The sequence below is a fragment of the Globicephala melas genome, chromosome 7, assembly GCF_963455315.2.
Source record: "Globicephala melas chromosome 7, mGloMel1.2, whole genome shotgun sequence".
Lineage (NCBI taxonomy): Eukaryota > Metazoa > Chordata > Mammalia > Artiodactyla > Delphinidae > Globicephala > Globicephala melas.
The window spans coordinates 82,109,807-82,115,815 of NC_083320.1; the positions used below are offsets into that span (position 1 = coordinate 82,109,807).

A 6,009-nucleotide genomic window follows, 5' to 3' on the forward strand; every position below is an offset into this window, starting at 1 on the left:
CTCCCTCCTCAGCTCCTTCAGTCCATGAGGATGGGGCTTAAGTGTAGCACCTTCCTCCACTCCAGATCGAATACGTTATGTCCCTTTGGTATGTGGTTGGTTCAAGGGTGGGCATGTAACCTAGTTCAGGACAATGACACTCAATTCTGGGACGCTTCCTAGAATTATAGTGAAGAGACAATTTCTCTGTGTAGTGACTGCTAGCTCTAGGCTGAGGTAAGCCTGAGCTACAAGGTCCCCATGAGGACAGGATCTACCTAAGAATGATGCCAACCCAGGAGGTTTGCAGAGCCAACAGGTGGAGAGAAACTAAGGCCTAATACCCCTGGAGCCCCTGGCTCAGTTTTCTGTGGACTTTAGCATTTTGTGAGCCAATAATTTCCCTCCCTCTCCTTATTTTTAACTTTACCCATTTTGAGTTGAACAACTTCCTTTACTTACATCCAAATGAATCCTAACTGATTTAGGTTTTTAAATTGTTTTGATTTTTCTTTTTTTTGTTGTTTCTTTTGGTTTTGATTTTTCTATTGCATTGTTTGTATGATTTTCCAGTGGCTTCACTGTTTCACTGCATAACCAAAGGTATTTTAAAACTATTTATAATGCGAAGTATTAATTAGATTAAAAAAAGAAACATAGGAGCTGAGGGATGAGCTTCTCTTTGTACGTTCCACAAACATAAAGTTAGTGTGTCTTGTTTCTCTAGTTAGTTTGTTTAGCACATTTTTAGGTCAAACGTTGGCATCTGAGTTTCCTTCCTTCTTGGTCAACACTAACAACTTCATGGAATTTTTTTAGGTTTTTAGTTCTTCAGATAATAGCACACAGAAGCTTATTACCATGTAGCACATTAAATATTGCCCTGGGGGCTGAGAATAGAGCAAAAGCTACTGATAGCACTGACTGAAGCCAGTTCCCTTTTGGGGAAATTATTCAGTTGAATCACGAATGATTTCTTAGCTTGCCCTTTATTGTGTCTTGTTCCAGACACCTAAAGCACAGTTTGGAAATTAATATTCTTTCTTCTGAGATGAGATAGATTATATGTTAACTGTCTTATAAGAGTCAATAAGAATGTTTATTGTTTTAGAAATAAGGCATAAGGGTGGGTGGGGAAGACAGTATATTTTCCTCCAAACAGAGCTAAGGGAGGGCAAGTCATCCTCTGTTTAAACCTTATTCTGAAAAATATTTTTTTCAACAAGAGGAGCCACAGAACATGGTACTTCCCTGGCAGTCCAGTAAAGACTCCGTGCTTCTGCTGCAGGGGGCATGGGTTCTATCCCTGGTTGATGTGGCCCAAAAAACCCACAAGACAAACATTTCTCCAATAGTCTCATGGAGATCACACGTGGAGGCAAGACTGGGAGTCACCTGAAGCACAGACATATGGGCAAGAACTGCACTATAGGACCATGCACATGGAAAAAGAAGTCTTTCCTGAGTGGAAACACTGTAAAACATACTGGAGGAAGCAAACATTCTTAGAAATACCATTGCTATAAACTCTATACTTAAACCATGTCCTATGCAAGGCAAAAGCAAAGAGTAAAAATTGCCTGGAATTAGAAATAAGGGAGGAAATGAGGAAATGACATTCCTCATATAAGGAAACTTAGATGACATTCCTCATATAAGGAAACTTATAATGACATTCCTCATATAAGGAAACTTATATGAGGAAATGACACAGGCATGACAAGGATAGTGTGGAGCCCACAGAGTATGATGGACAGTGTAAGGAGAGACCTGGACAGGAACTTTAGAGCAGAGACATTTCTCTCAGCCCTGCTTGGCTAAGTCTTCACCAATTTTCTTTTTTTGGGGGTGGGGGGAGGGGTGGGCGTTAAACATGAGTTTTTCTTTCTCACAGAACAATCTGGTGGGCCGGGTCCCAAGAGTGAGCAGCTCTGCAGGCCCTTCCGTCTCGGTTATGTCCGGGATGTGTTCCCGCACATCCACTAAGTGGCGGTTGCACCTTAACGCCCCATCCTTACTCCTCCAAAAGCCCTAAACTCAGGCAGGTAAGGGAGCCCTGTCTCCACGACCCCCACCACTCACCCCCGGCCTCCTCTTAAACCTTACTGACCGGATCAGGGCCACATGGCCAGACGTCAACCCTGCTGAGGGGTCGGAGGGGACTAGAGGCACCATGCCTCCCCACCCAGGCCCAAGCCAACATGATGGCTCAGCAGGCCCAGGAGGGTTAGGAGTTCGCACCTTCCTCCCCCTCCTCGGGCAGGATCTCCGGGCTGCCGTTTGGTCCGCCTGCGGGCCCGTGTCCTTGCGGGGCGGCGGAGCTGGTGGGGAACGGGTACGGGACAGCGGCGGTGGGGAGTCTGGAGCGAGAGCCTGTGGTGCTCCGAGGACGGCCCAGACCTGGGACCTCCTGCACGTGGTGGGGCAGCTCACCGAGGGTTGGGGGTCAGGGAGTGAAAAGTCAGAGGTTTGATGGGGCCTGCGGGCTATCGTGAGGGGTCAGGGACTCACCGGGCAGGTTGTCGGCGGCGGGTAGAGCGCCTCGGCCAGAGTCGGCACGTCCTCCAAGCTCAGCTTTGTGGTCAGCTAGTCTGTGTGCTTGAGGATCTCGCTGGATCCGAAGCCGGAAGGCATGAGGTGTCCCGCTCCACGTCTAGGACGGCGCAGGCCACCAGCAGGTGCAGACTGGGGCCAGGGCGGCCTGTCCACAGCGCCTCCCACGGCCGAAGGACTTCCGGGAAGGGGCATTCCCTCTTGACCCAGAGGAGCAGCCACCGGAAGCAGAAGCAGAGAGAGCCGGAGTCGGGGGAGTCCCGGAAGTCTCAGAGCGGCGGATCCGGCACCTTCAGGAGTAGCGAGAGTTGCCGCTTCATTATCTCCTCAGAGTTCCCTTGCACGAGCTCCGTGACGCCACAAAAACAGCGGAAGGCATCCACCTCGTCCTGAGAGCCCTAGCGGATCGGGAAGAGAAGGTCACTTCTGCCCTGGACGTAGCCGAGCTCGTCATGGTACAGGCAGTCGGGGAGGAGGACGTCGTTCAGCAGGCCCGGCCCTGGGTTCTCGCGACCCTCAGAGAATTTGTTGGTTCTATGAGAGCGGCTCTCGTCTCTGGCCATGAGGCTGCGGTATCCATGCGGCGGTGAGTTCCTCCGCCCCTGCCCAGGCCTCACGGAGTTCCACGGCAGCTTCAGGTGGAAATCCTCATCAGTTTTCTTGCGCACGTGGGCCTTGCTATCCTTGGCAGAGCCCTCCCAGCTGAAGTACCATAGGAGGGACCGCCAAGCCTGGCGCAGTAGGCTGGGGCTCAGACCCTGGGGGAAGCCGCCCTGCCCCCGCGGCGCCGCCAGCCGGCCCTGCCCAGCCCTCCCTGAGGGGGTACTTGGCTCCGCATTCCTGAGAAGAGCCGGGGTCTCAGCTCAGGGACCTGCTGCAGGAGGCCCTCCGGGCACACGCGGTGGGCCCACTCCTCCCCTGTGACCCGAGGCGTCCGCTGTACAAGCGGCCGTGGCCCCAGCTCCCCACAGGAAGTGACCTGCAACCCAGGTGGGGCGCGTATTCAGAGGCCGGAAGAGGGTCGCTGGAGGCCCCGTCCAGGTGTGGCTGCAGGTCTCCCCTGAAGAAGGTGGTCGCGCTGGAGAAGCTGCTGAAGGTGGTGCAGTAGGAATCCTGGAGGAAGCGAGACACCACGTGGGAACGGTCCTGGTTAAAGAGCTGGACGTGATGGAAGGAGTTGGAGAGGGCCGGGGAGGCATAGGGGGAGACGAGGTAGAGGTGGCGGTTCTGTGGAGAGGTGGCCAACAGCAGGTGACGGCTAAAGACACAGAGCAGGGCGCTGGTGCCCCACGGTGGACATGCAGGGCAGGCGGGGAGCCTGTGGCCTGCGTGACCAGGACCGGACAGGCCCAGCTGAGGCCAGACTTTGAACGGCAGATGGCCTTGAGCTCCCCCAGACTTACTCACTAAGAAGACCAGGGCGCCCCTGCGGAAGCTGGGCTCTGCACCTCTCGTGGCTCTGAGTGGCCGGGCCGCAGCTGACCTGTGCTGATGACTGCCCTCTGTGGGGTTTATAGCCGGGGTCAAAGGTCAGTTCCTCGTCAGAAGTGCAGGAGTCATCCCCACTGGCGTCCTTCTTGGAGAAGAGGATTTGAGTGGAATCTCCAGCCTCTCTACAGGAGCCCAGTGCAGGAGGACGTAATTTGTCCTTCTCCACAACACAGATGATGCGGTCCACGAGGGAGTCCGGGTCTTGGTGTTTCCTGGCGTGCAGGTACATGCCTCTTGACCAATTTGTTAATGAGTGGAGTTGACGTAAAGGAAAAATATTTGTAGAATGAGTAGGACTGGCCGTATACTATGTTAGGTAGTTCTGGGTCAGATGCACATTATGTTTTCTTTTGTATGATTTTTGCTTAGGTTAAATGTATAGAACACTGCCTGTAGTTTTTATTCCACAGGAAGGAATCTATCGTTGTAGTTAATCGTTTGTAGTTTCCATGAAATCTTTAGCCTGATGCATCTCTCCTAAGTCGTACAGTTAAGATCCTGATGCTCAGTGTGGGTAGACAAGAAAAGCACACTCCTGGTGGATCGGATGGTCTTGCTGAGGTGATTGCCATGTGGTTGTGCCTCTTGAGCAATCCTGCCAAACAGAGTATTCCAGGAGGTAGTAGGCTGTGTATTTCCAAAGGCACAGATCTGGGCATGTACAAAGCCAAGTCCATGGATGCTCTTTTAAATAGCTAAACTGATTGGTACAAGAAAGTCTCCCTAGTGGTACCTCTGCATCTCCTCTATTCATATGGCTCTCTTCTTTGTCAGTTTCCCCCCGTTTTTTTTTTTTATTGTGGTAAAATGTAAAAAATGTAGAATTTACCATCTTAACCATTTTTAAGTGTTCAGTTCATTGGTATTAAATACATTCATAATGTTGCGCAACCATCACCACCATCCATCTCCAAGGCTCTTTTCATCTTCTAAAACTGAAACTCCATACCCATTAAACAATAACTCCCTATTTCTTCCCCACTCCAGCCCCGGGAACTACCATTCTACTTCCTATCTCTATGATTTTTTTTTTTTTTTGGTCTGGCTCTCTTCTTGATAACACTGTAACTGGTCAGGGAGACTACTGTGGGGGTGGGGGGGGAGTCAGTCACAATATATGGAGCTGTAGGAAAAGCAGCAAGGAAGAATGGGACCTGTACTCTGTCAAGCATCCAGTACAGTTAGTTGGATCACCTTGCACAAGTTCTTTAAGCACTCTGGCCTCAGTTTCCTCATGTGCAAAATGGGGACAATAACAGTACTTACCACATATGATTTTTATGAGGAAGAAGTGGATTAATACATGTAAAATATACAGAGAAGTACCTGGCACATCCTAAGCACGAAGTAAATTTTAGTGATAGTGATCTCTCATTAGGATAATTGTTACTGGTTAAATTAGCCAGTTCAAACAGAAAGTGAAGTTATAGCTGACACAGCCCCACCAGGCTGTGTGGGACTAGAGACTCAGCTGTGAGGATAGTTTGGTTGTTCCAATGGCCTATATACTATTTCATGTTTATGTCAGCTTTTTCATTTTGTGTAGACTTGCAATATTATTTTCTGTTGAAAGCACCCTATGGCAATGTGAAGGATACAAATAAATCAGCACTTCTCATGTGGAAGGGAACGCATGAGTTCATCACTGAGATTAACAGTCATGTTAGTGACGATATCATTGCCTAGAAAATTTTGGCTGTTACCAGAGAAAGTATCCAAGGAGCTGAGCTATTATTAAATTGCTATTATAGAAATTGATATTTTCTTTTTTAAAATATCTTTATTGGAATATAATTGCTTAACAATGTTGTATTAGTTTCTGCTGTACAATAAAGTGAATCAGCTATATGTATACATATATACTCATATACCCTCCCTCTTGAACCTCCCTCCCACCCTCCCTATCCACCCCTCTAGATCATCATAAAGCTTAGAGCTGATCTCCCTGTGCTATGCAGCAGCTTCCCACTAGCCATCCATTTTACA

The 6,009-nt window shown here is 49.4% G+C and overlaps 1 pseudogene; it reads right to left on the bottom strand.

Annotated features, from left to right (window-relative positions):
• Positions 1-2,206: 2,206 nt before the first annotated feature.
• On the bottom strand, positions 2,207-4,252 carry LOC115849183 (TBC1 domain family member 17-like; annotated as a pseudogene).
• Positions 4,253-6,009: the final 1,757 nt, after the last annotated feature.